The following is a 23,300-nucleotide window of genomic DNA, read 5'->3' as shown; positions in this document are numbered from 1 at the left end:
AGCATCCATATGGGATATTGGCACTGCAGGCATTGGCTTTACCTGCTGCACCACAGTGCCAGTCCCATGTGTATTAATATTAACAGATAAAAACCTGGGGATGACATTGGCTACTATTGTCTATCTACTGCTTGAATATGAAAAGCATCAATAAATTATACTAAATTGTTTATGGCTTTTAAGAAGTCACCCTAAAATATTTATACATGATTAATATTAATGAACATTTCATGACTGTCTCATAAATTAGCCTTTCCAAATCAAAGAAAGGATGTATTAGAATATCATGTTAAAATTTTTAAAAGTCTTTTTATTAGATGGATGGTGAAAGATAAAAGAAAAATAGTATAAATGAATAAAATATTTACAATGTAAGCCAATAGCCTCAATCGTTGTTATAGACCTTATTTCTTACCCTGTAACTGTCATCCCTAGTTTCCTAACATGATAGTTTCAGACAAACTGGAGACACATGGTATACAGAACTGTTGAAGACAGCTCATTTTAGATAGATTATTAACAAAATATTGATAATTATGACAAGCATCTAGTAACATATTTTCCCCTTTACATTTCTCTTAAAAATGAAGCCTCTTGAGGAAAAATGTGATACTAGTTTAAATATCATTGCAAAGGAGAATGACTAGATATAGATTTATAAAAGACAAAATTTATGTAGTAAAATTATTTTGATTTGTGTTCAACTGAAATTGATATCTCTTAGTAATAATCAAATGCATTAAATAAATGGCATCTTGATTTATTATTTTCTCTTCTTTCATCTACTCATATGCGAATAACTAGAAAAGTTTTTCTAAAGTACTGCTTTGATCTTTTGGTATCTTTCTTTTCTAAAAAATAGTAAATGATGTTCTACTAAATACAATACTGTTATCAAAAATCTTCTGTACCCAGAAAATCAAGAATTTAGATTTAGAATAATTCCTGCAATAACGCCAGCAAATTCTGACTGAAACACATGCACACATACACACTAAGATATCGTAGTATAGTTGTACTCATGAGTGAAAGAATAAATAAAAATCAAGAGCTGCAAGCTGCTCAGCTTATTGATAGAAGCAATGGAGTCCAGATCTAGATATGATAAGGGAATTGGATTATTGTGTCCTTATAGGGAAGATTAGATCTTGGACTTTCAAAGACTGATTGGTTAGAATTGAAACTAAGACTTTAAGGAAGTACAAATCTATTGAAGAAAAAAAAAACTTTACTTTTCACTGCAGGAAATTAACAAGAGTGGGCTGGCACTTTGGTTAGCGGGTAAAGCTGCTGCCTGCAGTGCTGGGATCTCATATGGTTGCCGGTTTGAGTCCTGGCTGCTCCACTTCCAGTCCATCTCTCTGCTTATGTTTCCTGGGAAAGCAGTAGAATATGGCCTGAGTCCATGGGACTCTGCACCCTCATGGGAGACATGGAAGAAGCTCCTCACTCCTGCCTTTCGATCAGCACAGCTCCGGCCAATGTGGCCATTTGGGGAGTGAACCAGCCGATGAAAGACCTCTCTCTCTCTCTGCCTCTGCACCTCTGTAACACTGCCTTTCAAATAAGCAAATAAATCTTAATAAAAAAGAAATCAGAAGAGCTTCTCTTGACCCAGATCTGAGCAACAAAAAGATCATGAAAAATTAAATTACTAGTTTTATGTTTCCTTGTAAGTTTGAAATCTAGAGTTACATTTACCATGTGGTTAGGGAAACTCAAAGCTAAAATGTAGTTACATTCCAAATGCTCAACACCCACATTTGCCCTAGTAGCTATTTTATCGAACATTGCTAGTGCGAAATATTAAATGGAGAAGTAATATTCAAGGGCATCTCAGATAAATCATAGTTATTATTTGCCCGAAACGTTAACAGATGGAATTATGAAAATTTTGGGGCAGGTGCCACGGTTCACTAGGTTAATCCTCCGCCTTGCGGTGCCGGCACACCGGGTTCTAGTCCCGGTCGGGGTGCCGGATTCTGTCCTGGTTGCCCCTCTTCCAGGCCAGCTCTCTGCTGTGGCCAGGGAGTGCAGTGGAGGATGGCCCAAGTGCTTGGGCCCTGCACCCTATGGGAGACCAGGATAAGTACCTGGCTCCTGCCATCGGATCAGTGCGGTGCTCTGGTTGCAGCCCAATGGCCGTGGCGGCCATTGGAGGGTGAACCAACGGCAAAGGAAGACTTTTCTCTCTGTCTCTCTCTCTCTCTGACTGTCCACTCTGCCTGTCAAAAAAAATTTTTTTTCACAGAAAATTTGGGAGTTAGTCTGACTTCAAATGGAAAATAGACAATTATTGACCAAATACAATAGCCCTTCCAAACTCCATCACTCAAAACTTCACATAAGAAAATGTTTGCCTCCTAACAAATCCTGTATCACAAGCTAAATGTAACACATGTATACCACAGTTTGCTAAAGCCCTACAACTGGAAGTCTTGTTAACATTGACATCAGATTCCTACAGAACTACCTTTTATTCAACTCATTTTCACCCATAACAGTACATTATCTATCTTCCCATGTGATAATTGATAATTTCATTTTATAAAATTAATTATTTAAGTCAACAACAGGAGTCACTGTGCACTTACTCCCCATGTAGGAGCTCTGTCCTTAATGTGTTGTACAATGTAAAGTAATGCTATAACTAGTACTCAAACAGTATTTTACACTTTATGTTTCTGTGTGGGTGCAAACTGTTGAAATCTTTACTTAATATATACTAAATTGATCTTCTGTGTATAAAGATAATTGAAAATGAAAAAAAAATAATGATTTGGGGCTGGTGATATGTCAAAATGGGTTTACCTGCCACCTGCAAAATTGCACCACATTTTGGAGCCAGTTCATTCCCAGCTGCTCCACTTCAAATCCAGTTCCCTACTAATGGACCTAGGAAAGCAGCAAAGGATGTCGCAAGTACTTGAGTCCCTGCACACACATGGGAGACCTGGATGAAGCTCCTGGATCCTGACTTCAGCCTGGCCTAGCTTTGGCCATTTGGGGAGTGAACTAGTGGATGAAAGATCCCTCTCTCTATGTGCTTTACCTGTCTCTGTAACTCTGCCTTTCCAATATAAATAAAACAAATCTCTGAAAATACCCAAAAAGTAAGGATTTCATGATTTATTTACCTCAAGATCTTTCTGGAGTTAAGGTAAGAAACTCTACTGTAAAATAATAAAACATGCATTACAGAAAACCAATAGGGAAAAAATGCAGACAAAAAAGGAATATCTAGGAAAAAAGATAGGACAGGAATGAAACAGATAAATTTAACTCTATATAGCTAATGCAGTTAAACACACTTCTGAAATTTATGATAATGAATGTAAGGCTAACACAATGTCAGTTCAATAATCTTAACTATCTTAATGGAAGAAAGGTGCTTATTCTTGGAAAAGCATTTCTTGCCACTAAAGTTCACCTTTATATATAATATATGTACTATTTCTAAACTCATATACCTAGAATCACACATATACATTACTGTCTTTCGAAATGATGAACTATTTCATGATTGATAGCTTAAAATTGCTATTCAAAACAACAAGTTCAGTTCTCCAAATGGCAACTGAAATTCTGTATGCATTAAACAATAATTTCCTGTTACTTCCTCAGCTCAGACTCTTGTAGTCACTATTCTATTTTCTTTCTATTTACATGAATTTGACTGTCAGAGACTTCATATTAATAGAGTCACAAAATATTTCTTGTTTCTGACTTATTTCACTATGTGTTGTTTTCAAACAGGGAGTTGAATTTGAAGTGGAAGAGCAATGACTCAAGCAGGCTCTCATGGGAGTGCAGCGTTATAGGTGCTAGCTTAACCTGCTGCACAATGCTGGCCTCAACAAATATTCCTACAGATTAGTCTTGTTTTACCTTCAGTAGTGACTCAGGATTTCTTCATGTTGTAGCATATATCATAATTTCCTTCTGAATAATATTTGCAGTATGTATGTGCTATATTTTCTTTTTCATTTATCCATCAAGGAACCTGGGTAGTTTTTAGCCACTGGGCTACTGATAATGATACTGCAATGAACACTGGTGTACAAATGCCCATTTGAGTCCTTGTTTTCCATGATTTTGAATATAAACCAGGCAGTAGAATTTCCATATGTTTGCATGCTTAACTTTTGAAGGCACAATAATATCTCCCACAGTGGTTGCACCATTTTGCACTTCTATAAGGAGCGCAAAACAATTTCAGTTTCTCTTCATCTTTGCCAATACTTTCATTTCAGTTTTGTTTTGTTTTGTGTGTATTTAATTTGGATCATACGCATCCTACTAAGAATGAAATGATATCTCCCTGTGGATTTCATTTGCATTTCTCTAATGATTAGTGATGCTGAGCAACTTTTCATGGGCTTATTCTTGCCCTTTAAATCACAGTTTTTGTTTAACTTGAAATTCTGATAAAATAAAGAGACCTCTTTACCTTGAACCCTTAGATAAAGAGAGTTATTCTTTTTTTTTTTTTTTGCCAGGCAGAGTTAGACAGTGAGAGAGAGAGACAGAGAGAGAGTTTTAGTGAAGAGCGACAGACAGAAAGGTCTTCCTTCCGTTGGTTCCCTCCCCTAATGGCTGCCATGGCCAGCACTGTGCTGATCTGAAGCCAGGAGCCAGGTGCTTCCTCCAGGTTTCCCATGCGGGTGCAGGGCCCAAGCACTTGGGCCATCCTCCACTTCCTTCCTAGGCCACACCGGAGAGCTAGACTGGAAGAGGAGCAACTGGAACTAGTACCCGGAGCCCCAACCGGGACTAGAACCTGGGGTGCCGGCGCTGCAGGCAGAGGATTAGCCAAGTGAGCCACGGCGCCAGCCAAGAGTTATTATTTTCAACATACAATTTAAGACAAAATTTTTGTTCTTGAAGTGCTTGAATGTCAGCTGTTTGGCACCGTGTGGTACAAAAGATGTATTCAATAAAATGCATACTATGAAATAAATTATACTGTGTTTGAATGAAAGTGTAGACACTAGAAAAATATTGTATTATTTTAGTTCTTTTATTTATTTGTGAGAGATGTTAGAATACCTTCAAAAGAGACATTTATTACCTTGAAAGTTAACACTTACTTCCTTAAAAATGTTAAATGATTTAGTCATATTCTTATCACAATTTTTCCATGTATTTTCATTTCATTTGGGAGAGATGCCTCCAACAGCTAGGGATTAGCAAGGCCAAAACTAGGAGTTCAGAATTCCACGTGGGTTTCCACATGGGTGGTAGGAACCCAAGTACTTCAGCCATCCTCCTGCTGCCTTCAAGGGTACACATTAGCAGGGGCCTGAATCGGAAGTGGAGGAGTTGTGACCCTATCCAAGAAGCCTGATACTGGATATGAGCATCCCAGGCAGTGACTTAATTGTCCCTTTCCTCACATTGTTAATGCGGTCTCCTACACTGAAGTACAAGCTGTTGATTACCACATAAGAGGAAGAGACACTGGATTATGAATATTTCAGTTTCCACCTGTTTTGATATCCAGTATCACTTTCCAATTTTAAAATCACCACACAGACATTTATCTGTGGGACTATTATAGTCATAAATAACTTAGATAACACTAGAGCTCCTCTTATCAATCTGAACACATGGGAGGTTGTTGCGACTGCTCTCTGCTCTGTTAGATTCCTCCCCGATCATCTACTAATACATTTCACTTAAACAGCTTATGTCACTGAGCAAGCTCCTCTTTTAATCACTTTCATTTATCTCTGACTCCACAGACACCTTCTTTTGAATCTGTCATGACTTGAGTCTCCAGGAAGAGCTGAGACTCTCTCCAGGTACTTTAAGCAGTAAATGCTGTACTCCAAACAAGGGGCGGCTCCAGAAGGAAGTGTCTGTACTTGAGACAACAGTGGGTAGTATATCAGATCACCCTTTCAATTTTCTCTATGAAGTTTTAAAAATGGCAAATAATTTCTTCCTGAAAGCCAGAGATCAATCTACAAGGTTTCAATTATGAGGTATTTTGTACGGATAAATGAGGGTTAAGATTGCTTTTGATCTATGCACTACACAAAAATAATTCACAGTGACTTCTCTTGGTGATATTAGGGAATGTCTTCATCTTATTCACCAATTATTTTAGGTTAATTCAGATATATTTTTCATGAGGTCAAGTAGATGATTGAAAGAGGTAACATTTGACATCTCTTATAACTCTAAAAATTCTGCACTTCTTTGACATGTAGTTAGCAGTAAATAAGATTTTGATTTAATGTCATGCAGTCAAGTGTTTGGTTATCAGTGGAACCATATGTTTCATTTAGAGAAATACTGCATCTTAGGCTTTGTGAAATTGCCATTGTTTACATATAACAAGGCCAAAAGTTGAATTTACTGTAGGTAGGATGGATTATGAATTGTTATTTGGGTAGGATAAGTTGTTAATTGAACTAGGTAAGCTTCAGTTTGGATGTGCTTCTTATAGATTCCATGCTTATTTAAAAAACATATTTACTCACACAACATGAAGTGAATTCCAGAAAGGAAGAAAACTTCAAATAGACAAGTAGCTTCCCATGTTTGTAAAATTCTCCAGTGCTTGTTCTGTAGCTTACCATTATTTATTTCTTTAAAGGTTTATTTATTTGAGAGGCAGAGTTACAGAGAGAAAGAGGGAGGGGGGCAGGGAGAAAAGTCTTCCATCCTATGGTTCACTCCCCAAATGGCCGCAACAGCCAGATTTGGGCCAATCTGAAGCCAGAAGCCAGGAGCTTCATGCAGGTCTCCCATTAGGGAGCAGAGGCCCAAGCACTTGGACCATCTTCCATTGCTTTCCCAGGCCATTAGCAGGGAGCTGAATTGGAAGAGGAGCAGCCTGGACTTGAACCATGCCATTATAGGTTGCCGGCATGACAGGTGGAGGCTTAATCTACCATGCCACAGCGCTGGCTCCATGGAGCTTACCATTATTAATTTATGTTGTTTTTCAGGCACCATTTAGTGTGTAACATCCAAATGTTACCAAGCTAAGACTCCAAATGCTCTTCTGTAAATGGTGATTAAAAGTGGTTGATTGCCTACATCTAATATTTGAGCTCTAACAAGTATGTCTAAGCATCCATCAATTTTCTGAAATCAGATACTTTCTAATTGAGACTTAAATTCTTTTTTTTTTTTTGACAGGCAGAGTGGACAGTGAGAGAGAGAGAGACAGGGAGAAAGGTCTTCCTTTACTGTTGGTTCACCCTCCAATGGCCGTTGTGGCCGGCGCGCTGCGGCTGGTGCACTGCGGCTGGTGCACTCTGGCCAGCGCACTGCGTTGATCCGAAGCCAGGAACCAGGTGCTTTTCCTGGTCTCCCACGTGGGTGCAGGGCCCAAGCACTTGGGCCATCCTCCACTGCCCTCCCAGGCCACAGCAGAGAGCTGGACTGGAAGAGGGGCAACCAGGACAGAATCCAGTGCCCTGACCGGGACTAGAACCCTGTGTGCCAGTGCCACAGGTGGAGGAATAGCCTATTGAGCCATGGCGGTGGCCTGAGACTTAAATTCTTAAATCAATATTTTAATTTTTAAATTATGACACTTACGCATCGTGATATAGCATTTCTATAAGTTACACTCAACACCTGAGAATTTAAAGAAATTTAAATTAGTCTTGCTCTTCCATGTGAGGATACAGTGGGAAGTCAGCCAACTATGGGCCAGAAAAGTTATCCTCACCAGTAACTGAGTCACCTGGTACCTTGATGTTGTACTTTCAGTTCCCAGAACTGAGAGAAATAGGTTTCTGTTAAGTGACCAGTATATGGTATTTTGTGATAGCATCCTGAGTTTAAAAATAATAAACTCAATGTATTCACAGTCACTCAGATCTCCCAGCTTCATATCTGCAGCCTTTTGGATGGCAGCAGTGTCAGCATTCCCAAGTCAGCTACTTCTCCAACTCCATTTCCATGCCTTCTGGTTTCATTTCCAGCATTGTCACTTTTCATTTATTTGCTGCACTTTTATCTTTGTGAGCCCATTTCCACATTCAACAATCCATTTTTGTAAGATGCCACATGTGTTCATCAATTTGAGACAGCAAACTTTGCCGTCTATGTGTGAACTCTGTAGCAGATGCATATACAGTGACAAGTCACAGATTTTGAAAGAAGTGATATGATTGGTCACATATCATGATGCAAATGTTTTATTTACATAGTGATTTGTGGGCTGAAGAGCTATCATTAATGCATATTATGCAAATTATTCACAGCTAATATACCATGATAACTGGAATTTACCATGTTTTAGAAAATGGATACTATTCAGCTAAACCATGATAACTGAATTCAAACTGAAAAATGAGGACTGATTGTATATGTGTATGCATGTGTATGTTTGCTTTCCAATATCTTCTTTGTGTTTTGTACCAAGATGGGTACCTCGCCAGCTTTACTGCTTAAAATAGAAACTTGGGGACACTTCTGCTGCTATTCTCATTCATTAACTGAGCCAAGATACGTCAGTGACACTGGTTCCCTCTTATTTACTCCACTCAAAAACACCTGCCATGAAACAGGTGCTTCACCCTATGAGCTAAAACCGCACTCCAACATTCCTCCTTCCACTTATTTAGAAAAAAAATCAGAAGTACCAGAAATACTTCTTAAATTCAGTTCAGTTCAAAAAGCATTATCTGTAATGTGATAAGAAGGTACACATTGTATACATATTATAATGTTATATAATTAATAACATAATAATATACAGTACTGTTATATTATAATGTGTAATGATATGTGAATAATATGTGTACACAAATACATGATGTATAATTTAGCCTTAAAAATTTAAAGGATTTCCAACACATATTAGGAGAAAGCAATGCATGTGACACAGTTGAACCAATGATGAAAGAGACCCATGGTTAACTAGTAAATATATACTCTCTATATACATTTTTCTCTACACACACACACACACAAACACACACACACATTTGTTTTTCTGACCATCAAATTGGCTTATAACCAAAACCAGTTGGAGTGTTATCTTACAGTTTGACTTCCCAGGTTGCAAATTTATAACAATCAACATCTACTGTCGATGGTTCTAATGTAAGAATTGTATATCAAAATGCCCTTGACGATTAGTGAGATTTGTCAAACACTAAGATCGATGGTATATAATTTTTTGTAAGACCTTCCTAATCACCCAAATTTATTTTCTTTTTTAATTTCAATTTTTAAAATTTATATTAGGTGAAAAAATTTCATGTAGTTCATATATAAAGTTAGAGAATAGTGATATTTCCCACATCATTTTCTATTCTGCCAATGCTCCCATCTTCTCTCCTGCTTCCTCTCTTTCTTATTTTTTCTTTAAATTTTTGCAATGACATACTTTCAGTTTATCTTGTAATCAAGCTTGACCAAATCAATCAATCAAGCTGACCCTCTACCAAATAAAGAATCCAACAAGTAGCAAGTAGCAAAAAACACATTTCTTTAAGAATATAGACAAGGTCTGCAAACAATAATCAAATTTCAAAATATCAAGTTTACTCATATACATTACATTTTTTATGCCCTGTATATTAATTACCACAAATCAGGAAAAACATGATATTTGTCTTTTGGGGGCTGGCTTATTTCATTAAACATAATGGTTTCCAGTTGCATCCATTTTGTTGCAAATGACAGGATTTCATTCTTTTTCATCGGCCACTACACTGTTGGTGGGAAGGTAAACTAGTACAACCCTTATGGAAGACAGTCTGGAGATTCCTCAAAAATCTGAAAATAGATCTACCATCTGATCCAGCCATCCTACTCCTGGGAATTAACTCAAAGATTATGAAATTAACATTTGAAAGAATTATCTGTACCTCCCTGTTTATTGCAGCTCTATTCACAATAGCTAAGATATGGAATCAACCCAGATGTATATCAACTGTGGTATACACACAGTATGGTATACAATCATTGGAAATCAATGAGGATTGCAATAGTAAGACAGATCATCCACCACGGCTATAGCGAACAAAAGGAGCAGGAAAAGTTGAGAGGTGGATCAAAGAACATGAGTGCATTACAGGTGTAAAGAAGAACTGGAGAGAGTGGAGTAAATAACAATAGTAGTTACGGAGTATTTAGTGTAAGAAGAAATCTAGGCATTGACAGCATACGTAGACTTTGGAAAAGTTAAAGAAACGTATTTCTGTGTTTCACATAAATGTGAGAGTGATGATCAAAGATCAGCTAGGCAGCAGTTAACAGTGAGAAAAAAATAAGAATTAAGACTGGACCAAAACAAATATACTCTTTGATTATTGATTTTTATCATGATCCTATCCTCAAGGGCAAAACCAACCTGGTATACATATTTATCTTTTGAAAAACTCTTCTTAGGCTTCTCAATTAATTTCTAAGTTTCAAAATTCATCAGAACTACTAATACTTTGCAGAGCAAGTTTCTTTCCCTGCCTCCAAATGCACAGTCTCTTTTCCAGATGGCTTCAGTAAATGTAGCAGGGCAATGACCCCCTTTAATATAACTCACAAACAGTGATTCCAGGTTGATTTCTAGTGATCTCAAAATGATAGCCATGGACCCACCCTCAGAAGAACCAATTTATTTCTTTCAGAAGAGTGCATCATACCAGTACTTTCATATGAATGCACACCATAGAGTTTCTCAGGACACAAAATAAGTGGCTGGACTCAGAGAAGGTAATCACAGCCTGCTCTTACAGTATGATTTAATTGCAGAAATAGTTCAGAAATTCTAGAGATAGAAACCCCAACCCTAACCGCAGCCCTGTGATACTCCGCACTCATCAGACAACTCCTTCCCATCCTTCAGGCCATAGAGAGCCTGCACATTCATTCAAACATAAAAAACATACGAGAGTCCTACAACCTACTACACTGTAGAAATATGGAAGTAACTCTTGTAAGGGTTTATCAGCCATTAAGTAATGTTTGCATATAATTAAACCTCTATTTGAGAATTGCCACCTAGCACACATCAGGCTGGCCCTAGAATCTGAGAAAATGTGGGTTCCAGAGACATGTGATCAGCTCTGCAAGACAGAGGATAGAAGGAAGATAGAGGAAGATGAGGTTTGAAAAGGTCTAATCAAGAAATTGGCCCTAATGAGTTATGAAAAATGAACCTACATCTACCAAGTAAGTAAAGAGAAGTAGGTTGGTTCTGAGAGAGAAGGTCAGGGGAACAAAGACTTGGCCCTGCTTTCTCAGATAGAGCAAACTTCTCTCCTGCACATTATTTCATCTTCATTTTGGCACAAGCTTTTCCTGAAGGATATCCTGAGTAGTCATTTCAAACAAGTGACATTTGTATATATCTAGAGAGCAAAATAACATATCTTCATGTTGTATAACTTAATCCTAAGTCTATACTAGCAACAAAATAATAATATGTTAACAGTTAACATTAGTCCACTGTTCATTTTCCCACCATTTTAGGCCCATACACACAAATATGTGTGAGTGTGTACTTAAATATATATGTATATATACAGGGTTTCATTTTGTTGGATCTTTCAACAGCCCTTCATAAGGCATTATTTTTAGTTTCACGATACTGAAGGACCAAATGAGGTTGTGATAAGTTAAGCAACATAACCAGGCTCATGTAAGTAATCAGGAACATGGTAGGAATTCAATCTAGGTTTATCTACTTTCAGAGTGTGAGTTCTTAAATGATTTGTCACACTCAGAAATAGATTGAGATTCAAAAATCCAATCCAGGTTCTTGGTTGTTAATAGGACAGTGCCTCAGATATTTCAGATTATGCTTGCAGAGCATGTATCCTCATTTTTAAATTATCTCCAAAGAGCTTTTATGTGCTGAAAGCATCATCTTATGCATATTATTTTTTCACAATAAAGTAAAAAAGTTACTTTGCATTTTTGTATCAGATGCTTGTAAAGTAATTTTAATGTGCAATTAGAAGAGGGACACACACATTTTCAAAGAATATACTAGTTTAGAGATAAGTACAAGGGGAAAACACTACTTTGAAAAATGTGTTACATTTCCAATTATATTACTGATTGCCTTAAAAAGACAAAGAAAACAATATTTGAAATTTCTGAAATATTTTCTGGAAATATAGAACATACCCAAAGTATATCTTTATGTGCATGTCTATAAATGCTAACATCAAAGTATGCTTTCTTGGCAAAGAAAATGTTCATTCACAAAATATAAAAATAATTCACATAGGATGAAACATAAAAGGAACTTTTTGGTGTTCAATATGTGTAATCTCTAATTTCAAAAAATTCTTCTTAAATAATTTTTCAACAGCATTTCAAGTTTCAATGATCACAATGATGGCAAACCCATAGCCTAAAGGGCATCAGTTAGAGGATGCTCCACCGGGGTCTCAAGTCCAGAGGTAGCAATATTGGTCCAGTCTCAATGATAGTTTCTATTGCACTTACAATAAATGTTTGCTCCAAAACAGGCCAAAATTTCAAAGAAAGCATTGTGTAGAAATATTTATACCACCTTCAAGATAAGTGCAGACACAGAAAATGCCAGCTCAAGCATTCCCTCCCTTGTGGAGTGTTTCTGGAGTCCCCTTACCAAGGAGTGTTTATCAGAGCTTCTGTTTGCCCCACTCTTCATCCTACACGGAACCATTATTGCAGCTGTTATTTCATTTTATCTGTCCTGGAAGCTTCCTCAGAATATGGGACCAAATGAATTCTTCCTGATTCTCTCAAAATCTAATGCAACATCTGGCAAGAGGCAGGTATCCAATCAAATTTTGTAATGAAAAAAGACACAATTTAGTTGGCCATAATATGAGTTAGTGTTTCAGAAGCTTGATAATGAAGATCAAACCCATTTACAAATTCTGAATTATAAGTTGGTTATATGACATAATGCTAAGATTTCTCAGAAAATTTTATACAATAGCCTTTTTTGGGTCCTACTCAATTTTATCTTTGTTTCGCTCTTGTTTTTGCTGTCTAATGTATAAATTATACTTCCACCATCTTCCATAGCCATTAATATGTTCCAGAGTCCTTTAATATTTACTACATTCTATTTCTGAGGAAAACTAAGGAAAAAGCTAGGATTACGCTGCGTGATTTAGATGATAAACTACTGCCACTTACATTACTACATCTTGAAGGATGTGGTATAATGCCAATCCATGCCATAACTTGCTTCAGGATTTGATAATCTTGGCATTGTTAATATTTTGGACCACATAATCATTTGTTGCAGGGCAGCTGTTTTGTGCATATATGGATCTTCTACAGTATTTGTAGCCTCCAACCACAAGGTATTACTATCCTCCATTACCTTTGACAATAAAAATGCCTCATTGTTCAATATTTGTTGAGATAAAATGTGCTGTAGACAACTAATGAGTTGTCTTTCTGTTCACATGTATCATTATCACTTGAAATCAAGCCTTTCATTTCAAACATTATTTCCTAGAAAAATGTCCTCTACTTTCACTCAGATTTTGGTTAAGTCTATAATAGTTTAAATAAAAGAACAGTCAACTGATGAGCCTTGTCCTGAAGCTAAGCATTTTAATGAATATAATCAAGTATACTTGTCCATAAACTTGATCTTATCTAAGGGAAAAATTGATAGAATTAATAGACAACAATGGCTTTCAGCATATAAAAATCAAGTTTAGATGCTGACTGTACCATCTGACATGGCTTTTCTGGCTGTGTTTTGTCTCCTCTTCCATCTGGAGTATTGTTAATTTATAGAGACTTTGTGATCATACTTTCTGATATGATGTTTCTTGGAATAAAGCATATTAGTTTCATGCTCAGCTTTGAAAGATTATTTATTATTAATAATCCTGACATTATTCTAATAAATTCCAAATATAGATTCATAGATACTCTGCTGTAACAAAGATTCAGGATGGTACTCTTCATAATACAGCTCACATGAATATTTGGGCAAAAACTATTTCAAACTCAGATCTCTAAGGAGTGTAGAGATCATATTGGGCTTAGATAAATGGCAGGTTGATATCTAAATCCTGTGCATTGGAGGCAAGTTGGGTCAGAAATATAAGAAAATATTTGATTAGATTCTCAAAGTGTTGAGAGACTAGCAATTACTATGACTAGCATGATTGAAAGAACAAAATTTCTGAAGATGTGAAGAGTTTCAGTTAAAAAACCTCTAAAAAGCCATTTACTTTTAGGCAATCTCACCCTAATATATCCAGCCTCACGCAGAATAATGCAGGTAGCACCAGTCCTATGTAACTTCAATAACAAACATCATTCTTTCAGTCCATGTGTACTTTGTTCCTTATCTAGATTCTGATCTACTATTATGCGGAAGTTTTTGTAGGGACTACAGATTCCGTGATGTGATTATCCTATACTAGGGTCAACAGTCCCACTGTTACACTGACCTTTTATCTCTTGTACCATTCCTTTGGCTGTCTACTTTTGTTGCCTGCACCCATGCCCAGGTGATAGTGTTTGCTTCCTTCTTATGACATCACTGACCCAAGGTCTTGTCCTCTAGACCATTGGAAACCTCTCATGACTGACTTCAACCCTTAAATCTTTGGGCAGGACAGGTCATCCAGTATTTAACACAGCATCCCTGCCTTCTTTCTGAAAGCCAAGTTTATGAAGAATCACAGTACACTGGCAGGAATAAGAACCCTGTATCTCTACCTTGTTTCTTTTTTTTTTTTTTTTTTTAATTTTTTGACAGGCAGAGTGGACAGTGAGAGAGAGAGACAGAGAGAAAGGTCCTCCTTTGCTGTTGGTTCACCCTCCAATGGCCGCTGCGGCCAGTGCGCTGCGGCAGGCACACCGCACTGATCTGAAGCAAGGAGTCAGGTGCTTCTCCTGGTCTCCCATGTGGGTGCAGGGCCCAAGCACTTGGGCCATCCTGCACTGCACTCCCGGGCCACAGCAGAGAGCTGGCCTGGAAGAGGGGCAACCAGGACAGAATCCGGCGCCCCGACCGGGATTAGAACCCAGCGTGCTGGCGCCACAGGTGGAGGATTAGCCTATTGAGCCGCGGCGCCAGCCTCTACCTTGTTTCTATATAATTTTCTTTCCTCTAAAATGCTACTATCATATCCAACTTAAACAATGTACCTAACACAGTACTGGATGAATGTTATCTACTGCATGTTAGTACATAAGGAGGGAAATATATGCTACCTTACCTTAGCGTGTGTCACTTAAGTTTTCAGAGTAACGGTCCATTACAAGAAAAAGAAGTGAGTGTATGATTGCAACCATTTAAGTACTGGTTGTCAAATATTATGAATGCTGGAGTCGAGTGAGCAGTGAAACACACAGCAATTTGCTCATCCACCATGTCCTGTATGCCAGTAGTGTGTTGTCTTTATTAAAGTCATATAGGAAGAGAACACCATTCTTGAAATAGTACCACCTAAGGCTTTGCAGTTAGGAAATTCAATACAAAGTAAAAATCTGAGAGGATCAATTCAGTTGCTTCCTCATACATGTTGTAAGAGGAGTACTGTTTTCTCATTTGTTCCTCCTAGGATTAGAGTGTGAGTTCTTAAATTAATTTTTCACACTCACAAATAGATTGAGATTCAAAATATTTTAGATTATGTAACATATAAGAGTGTAATATACTGCTTGTATTACTTGGCCTATCCTATTTCAGGTAAGTAGCTGAATTCTACATATGCTTAAAAATTGTATTGACAAATACCTTTAGAATCTACCTAGATGATGAATCACAACATTATTTTTTTCAAGGTTAAAATATTATTTTTCCCTATGCTACGTTGACAGATATAATGTTTTGATACCATTTTGCACTTTTATGCTTCATGATATTTCACATGGATGTTTAATTATACATCAGAGATCTTAGAATAATCTAGCTCAGGAAAATTTTCTGTTTGAGTCCCAACCTTGTGATCACTCAGTGTAAGCTAAATAGCAGGTAGTACTTGTGAGGCAATTAATTTCATCGATGGATAAATCTGCTCATTACAAAATCTTAGGTCAATCCTAAAACACCTTCCACCTGCAAGTATTAATTTGTTCATGCGTTTAGTTCATTTTTCCACTAATGATTTACTTTAAAGTATTGGAAAATGTCTTTTAAAATATTTGAAAATAGATATCAGGCAGTCCTTGTGTCCCATCTCTTTCTTGTAGGTATCCAAAAAGAAATACTTCAATTCTCTGTCAGGCCGGCACTGCGGCTCACTAGGCTAATCCTCCGCCTTGCAGCGCCGGCACACCGGGTTCTAGTTCTGGTCGGCCATTGGAGGGTGAACCAACGGCAAAAGGAAAACCTTTCTCTCTGTCTCTCTCTCACTATCCACTCTGCCTGTCAAAAAAAATAAAATAAAATAAAATAGTATAAATAAATAAAAAATAAAATAAAAAAAATTCTCTGTCATATGCCCTTTCACTCATATTCCTCTAAACATGTCTGGATTTCCAAACAAAATTATATTAGCACGCCATGGCTCACTAGGCTAATCCTCCGCCTTGCAGCTCAGGCACACCGGGTTCTAGTCCAGGTCAGGGCGCCGGATTCTGTCCTGGTTGCCCCTCTTCCAGGCCAGCTCTCTGCTGTGGCCCGGGAGTGCAGTGCAGGATGGCCCAAGTGCTTGGGCCCTGCACCCCATGGGAGACCAGGATAAGTACCTGGCTCCTGCCTTCGGATCAGCGCTGTGTGCCAGCCGCAGCGCACTGGCTGTAGCGGCCATTGGAGGGTGAACCAACGGCAAAGGAGAACCTTTCTCTCTGTCTCTCTCTCTCACTGTCCACTCTGCTGTCAAAAATAAATAAATTAAAAAAAGAGTTATCTGTAACCCCATGTTTATTACAGCTCCATTCACAATAACTAAGATATGGAATCAACCCAGACGTTCATCAACTGATGACTAGATAAGAAATTATGGTATATTTACACTATGGAATACTACTCAGTGGTAAAAACAAATGAAATTCTGTCTTTTCCAACAAAATGGATGCAACTGGAAACCATTATACTTAGTGAAATAAGCCAGTCCTCAAAAAATAGATAACATGTGTTTTCCCTGATCTGTGGTAGCTAATAGAGTACCTAAAATTTAATGTATTGGAGTGAAATTGACATTTTGAGATTCAATGATTGATTACAGCCCTTGTCTCTACTGTTGAGAAACAGTGCTTTTTTTCTTCATACTATTTGTTGAACTCTTTACTTAGTATAGGGTTAATCTTATGAGTATAAAGTAAACTGAAGATAGATCTTTGTAAAAATTAAGAGTGGGAATAGGAGAGGGAATGAAGAAGAATGGTGGGAGTGTGGGCAGGGGGGAGGGGAGGATGGGGTGAGAAGTATCAATATGTTCCTAAATCTGTATATATGAAATACATGAAATATGTATACCTTAAATAAAATAAAAAATAAACATTCCTGGGTTTTTCATAAGGATTTTTAAATAATAAAAACAGAACTGCATATAGTATCCCAGGCATGTTTTTTCAACAGAATAACATGTGATACAAGTGCCATTCAATATTCTAGATGATTCTCAGCAAAACCTGTCTTATTGTCTACCTTATGCTGCTAGTGCTTTCAACTTAATTGTATTTTCCAAGTTGAAGGTTCAATTTCCCTATGAGGGTACTTCCAAATGTTTGTGAAAAATATATAATTAAAAGATAAGTTTACTTTGGTGTAAAACAATCTTGAAAAACATGCATAAACTTTTTAAAAAGATTTATTTGATCTACTTTTATTTGAAAGTCAGAGATACAGAAAGAGAGGGAGTCAGAGAGATGAGAAAGAGAGAGAGACAGAGACAGAGACAGAGAGAAAAACGGATAGGTTTACTCCCCAGATAACCTCAATTGCCGGGACTGGACCAGGCCAAACCAGGAGCTAGGAGCTTCATCCAGGTCTCTCATGTAGGTGCCAGGGGCCCAAGCACTTGGACCATCTTCCACTGCTTTTCCCACCTATCTTATCAGATAGCTGGATCTGAAGTGGAGCAGCCAGGACACAAACCAGCACCCATGTAGGATGTCAGCATTGCAGGCAGCAGCTTTGCCCACTACACCACTATGCTGGCCCCATGCGTTTTTCATAATACGTATTTTCCACAAACTTGTTTAAGGTTCTTACATATACTACTGATAAAATCAATCAAGAGAGTGTTTGAGAGAAGATTGGATGCTAGGAAGCGGGTACAGAAGTCAAATTCTTAATGTTTTCTCTATTTTTAAAATATACAATAATTTTTGAAATTCCTGTGTGTATACTTTTCTTGTTCTTTCTCTGAATTCATGTATTGTTTTTTACTTTTAGCTTTATTTCTTGTATCTTTCTACCCATTAATCAGTTATTTATCATTAAAAACACAATAAATTATTAAATTCAACGTTTTTGAAAAAGCGAGGTAAAATCTATGATAAGGACATACTAACTTTTCAGCTGCATCCTTATCTTTGTCATTTGGCCATTGTTATTAGGAACGTAAAATAAATACTTCTTCTTTTAGTTCTTCTTATGTGCAAGTTATGATGAAACCACATTTTTGGACCGCACGTTATGCATTTCAAATTCACAGCACTACTCTGTTTTATGGTTACATCTTGCCTTGCCATTTATTTTTCCCATGAATTTTATGTACTGTAGCTTGTTGAGCTTTACATATCTTTGTAAACTCTAATTCATTTCTCAAAATGAGGAGTATATTAATGAATACAATTCAGTTTAAATATCACAGAAATTCCCAAATAAGTATATGCATGTAAACATGTTCATTCTCTTCTTTATTTAATGTATTTCAGATATAATATGAAAAGACTGAGAGGGGAAAGTTCTTTTTAAGTTTGTCTCCTTATGAAAGCAATGAGACACCAAACTCTAAATGTATTTTAAAAATAATTGCTGAGATTTATCAATAATTTATTATCTATCAGACATTCTCAAGGATTTTTAATTAACATGCAAAGCTGATTATAAATTTGATGTGGAACATTTAGTCTACAATATCAGTCAAGACAATTTTGACAATCTTGAGAACAAGGGGAAAGACATAGGTTCCTAGATTTCCAAATATATTATAAGTCTGTAATAATAAAAAACAGTGTGATGTCCGTGCCAGATAGATAAATAGACTAACAGATCAAAAATAGAGTCACACAGAAATGGGAAGTCAAGCACAAGCAAAGCCCCCAGGTCCCACGCCTTCACATTTCTTAAAAAACAGAGAATATCATTGCCGCAGTTTGCATATTAGCTTTGGTGTTAAGGGGAAAGTTCTTAAATGGATAATGCAACAAAAACAACAGCAACAAAATCCTGAAGAATTATCATGTACTTATTACAAGTTTATTAAAAAAAAACTTCATTTATCATTTTAAAGTGTTTCTTTGTTTTACTTTCTTCTGTACACTGATAAGCACTTTTTCTTTTCTGCTTATTTTTCCTACCATCCACCAATTAATCCACAAAGTATAATTTAAAAAAAAACAACAAATTGAATTCTTCATTTGTTTAACAATATGCTTCATTTTTAAAAAGTAGAGTAATATGTAAAACTGACACCTAATTTTTAACTACTTCCTTATTTACTGAACTTTGACTTACTTTAATTTGTCCTGTGATAAATAATTCTATATGAGCTATTATTATGAATATACCTTTGAATGTGAGTAATTTTGAAGACTAAGCTCCTAGAAATCCCATTGCTGGTTAAGAAATATGTAGATCAAAATTTTGTTAGAAACTGCATTGTTAGAACTTCTCACTTCCAAAAAATTAACAATGACATATAAATTATATATTCAAATATACAATCATGTCTTTTTCATCTACATTCCACAAAGGGTATTCTTAACCTCTCTAGGTACTGAAAATTCAAACTTCCTCCCCTCCTTTTTATTAATTTTTATTATCTCAATTCTCCAATTACTTTTTGTCCTACATTTTTCATTACTAAGATAAGTTTCAAACACACTTCATATTCAAGGCTTTTACTACATTCTCAATAAGTGTTTTCTTTTTAAAATTTATGTACTTATGGAGTATTATGTGACGTTTTGTGCATGTATATATGGTGTCATGCCAGTGAGGGTAAATATATTTATCATTCCAAGCATTTAACATGTTTTTATAGCAAAAACTTTCAAAAACCATCTTCTAGGATTTTCATATAGAAATATGCAATAATTTAACATTTTCTATATTCACTCTACTTTGTAATAGAAACCCAGAACTTTTTACTCATATCTAGTCATAATTTATCACCCATCAAAATTTACCCATCTCTCCCTTCTCACTTCCCTCCTCAGCTTCTGGTAATGACCATTAAATTTTCAACTTCTATAAGATCATCCTTTTTTTTTTTTTTTTAGATCACACATGGGAGTGAGATCACATTCTTTCTGTGCTTAGCTTGTTTCTTTTAACATAATAATTTCCAGTCCCATTCATGTTGTTGCAAATGAGAAGATTTCATTTTTTTAACACACACACACACACACACACACATACACATCACATTTAATATGTACATACGTTACCACATTTTGTTTATGTATTCATTGGTGGGTGGCCATTTAAGTTATTTTCATTTCTTGGCTATTGTGAACAGTTCTGCAGTACACATGAGAGTACAGATGTCTCTTTGACAGATGGATTTCATTTCTCTTGGTTATATACCAATGAGTGGAATAACTGGTTGATATGGGCGCTCCACTTTTAATTCTTTGAGCAACTTCAATACCATTTTGCACAATGGCTGTACTAATTTATATTCCCCCTTACTATGTGCAGATTCCCTTTTCTCTACATTCTTGTCAACACTTGATATCTTTTGTGTTTTTGATAATAGCCATTGTGATTGGAGTAAGGTGCTATCTCGTTGTGGTTTTGGTATTCATTTCCCTGACAATCAGTGATGTTGAGCATCTTTTCAAATACCTATTGCCCATTTGTAAATCTTCCTTTGATAAATTTCTGTTTAGATGTACCACCTCTTTTTCCCCCAGGATATGGTTTACTTTGCAGTACAGAAATCATCTGGAGCCATTTTAAGACGGACTAAAGTAGAGGCTCTGTAAAATCAATACGGCATTTTAGCTTGGTCCACTGAAGAAGCCACACCTGCGATACAAAAGATTCTTGTACATTTTACCTGCTTTATGAAAGATTCCTTTCCCTTTGGTCTCACTAATTTCATTACGTTAAATACCACAAATTTGCTTCTTCCAAAATGACCCCTAAGTCTGGAGTTTGGTTAGAATATTATGCCTACATAATCCAAACCTGTGGCTATACTATTTGGACCCTGACATATATCATACTTGATAAAATGCAAAATAATACCTGCATATAATGACAACTGATACAAAGCAAAACAAAATTATAGGGAGAATGTGGGGTTGCTGCTTCTAATTATGAAATATTCAGTTTATAATCTCATTGTCAAAAGGACAAATGGCACACACATTGTACAGATCCAGCTCTTGAGCAGCAGAAGCACACAACTGGAAAAGGTATGCTGATTAAGAGATACAAATACTGTGCTGAGTTCACTACATCAGTAGCATAAAGTTTGTTTAAACCTGATCCTCCACAGAGCATGGGGTTATCTGGTTAAACTGGAACAGAATATGGGAACCTGCCAATTCTGAATAGCCACTCCAAGAAATGAAATTAATACATGATATTAGAAAGATGAAGTGGGATTAATATTTATTGATACAACACTCTTCAATTCCTCCATTTTGATTACAAAAGCAGGCTTTACAATACTGATTTCATACAATATGAATTATTTGATGAATTTTAAATTTGTCCTAATTTGGTAATATGTACTTTTGTTAGCCTTTTCCATAGATGTAAATTTTTTCTTGAATTTCATTTCCTCAAACACAAACTCTGATCCTGTCATCCTCTTACAGAAGTTTTGAATATTATTACAAGTTGTCTCAAAGTGAGTTGTAACATCATATGTGCAGGAAATAAAGATCTGGCTTTCTTTTCCCAAATTTTTCAGTACAAGGAAGTCACTGATGCTAACAAATTTTCGTTCAATTGTTCCAAGAGCTCCAAAGCTGATCTGATTTCCTTCTTACGTTCCTTACTTTCCACAGTTGTATTAACTATGGCAATGTACTTTCCTTGTGCTGCCACATCGTGTGCAGAGGAAATCATGCACACATAGATATCTGACTTTCAGTTGACTTGGTTTTGTAGAATAATGTTCTGGCAGGAGTTGGCATCACTCGTATTCTTGATGGGGTGGCTAAGGATGCAAATAACTGATCGCCTGGCCCGCTTTCTCCATTCGATCTTTTATGTAGCTGGGTCACAGATGAGCTGCTTACAGCGAGCAATCTCTCCTTTGGATTTTACACCAACCATTTCCCCATTCTGCACATGATTCCATGATATGTTTATTCAGCATATAGGTAGCACCATAAACAGCATTCAGCCTTGCAGATCCTTGTGGCAGTCCTACAAGGCCATAGAGTAGATAAAGCTATGGGCTTTTGCCCTGTCTCCTACTGCCTGTTTTAAATCATATTATTGTTTGCTTGTTTGCTATTTAGTTGCTTGGATTCCTTATATATTCTGGATATTAACCCCTTGTCAGATGCATATCTTGCAAATATTTTTTCTCATTCTTTAAATTTTCTCTTTGTTCTGTTTTTCCCTTTGCTGTGCAAAAGTGCTTTATTTTGATGTAACCCATTTGTCTTTGTTGCTGTTATTTCCTGTGCTTTTGGGTCTGATCTAGAAAATCCTTACTGTGGGGAGCAACTCGGACTAGACTAAGTTACTCGAATTAAGACTTATTCTATGCATCTGCTCTCCCACAATATGGCGCTGAGAAGGGAGAAACAGCTTCTATACAGCTGCCTCCAGTTCAACCAATAAACTGTAGGACCTACTCCTGATTGGAGGAGAGCAGCGTACTCGGTGTGTGGGTAGCAGAGTTGGGATTGGTGAAAGAGGACTATAAAGGAGGAGAGAGACAACATGCACGAGGAACATCTAAGGGGAACATCTATCTGAAGGAACACCCGTGCAGCCCCCGAGAGAGCCGGCCGGTGGTGTGCCGCTCCCCTGCAGAAGTGGGGAAGGTGGCAGGGGGCCCGCCCCTCCACGGAGGTGAAGGGACGGCAGCCAACCCGGGAAGAACCAGCAGCAAACCCGGGGAGGGCTGAGCAGACAAAAGAACAACGCAGGGTCCTGTGTCGTTCCTCCACGAAGACGGGGGAGCGACATAATGGTGCCGTGACTCGGATATGAAGCCTAGGCAGGGTTTAGTGTCATTCCTCCATGAAGAGGGGGAGCGACA

At 37.0% G+C, this 23,300-nt stretch overlaps 1 protein-coding gene and 1 pseudogene across 4 annotated transcripts in view; both read right to left on the bottom strand.

The window, feature by feature from the left end:
- The window catches only part of DPP10 (dipeptidyl peptidase like 10), a 1,526,588-nt gene that overhangs the window by 445,659 nt on the left and 1,057,629 nt on the right, over positions 1 to 23,300 (bottom strand). The gene's annotated exons all lie outside the window — the stretch shown is intronic.
- Positions 21,720 to 23,300, bottom strand: part of LOC127491795 (rab GDP dissociation inhibitor beta pseudogene) — a 67,536-nt pseudogene continuing 65,955 nt past the window's right edge.

The sequence above is a fragment of the Oryctolagus cuniculus genome, chromosome 3 (genome assembly GCF_051225735.1).
Source record: "Oryctolagus cuniculus isolate XC-2025 breed Fujian yellow rabbit chromosome 3, ASM5122573v1, whole genome shotgun sequence".
Classification (NCBI taxonomy): Eukaryota; Metazoa; Chordata; class Mammalia; order Lagomorpha; family Leporidae; genus Oryctolagus; species Oryctolagus cuniculus.
Note: the sequence above shows the minus strand (reverse complement) of the source record. Positions and strands in the feature narration are given on the sequence as shown.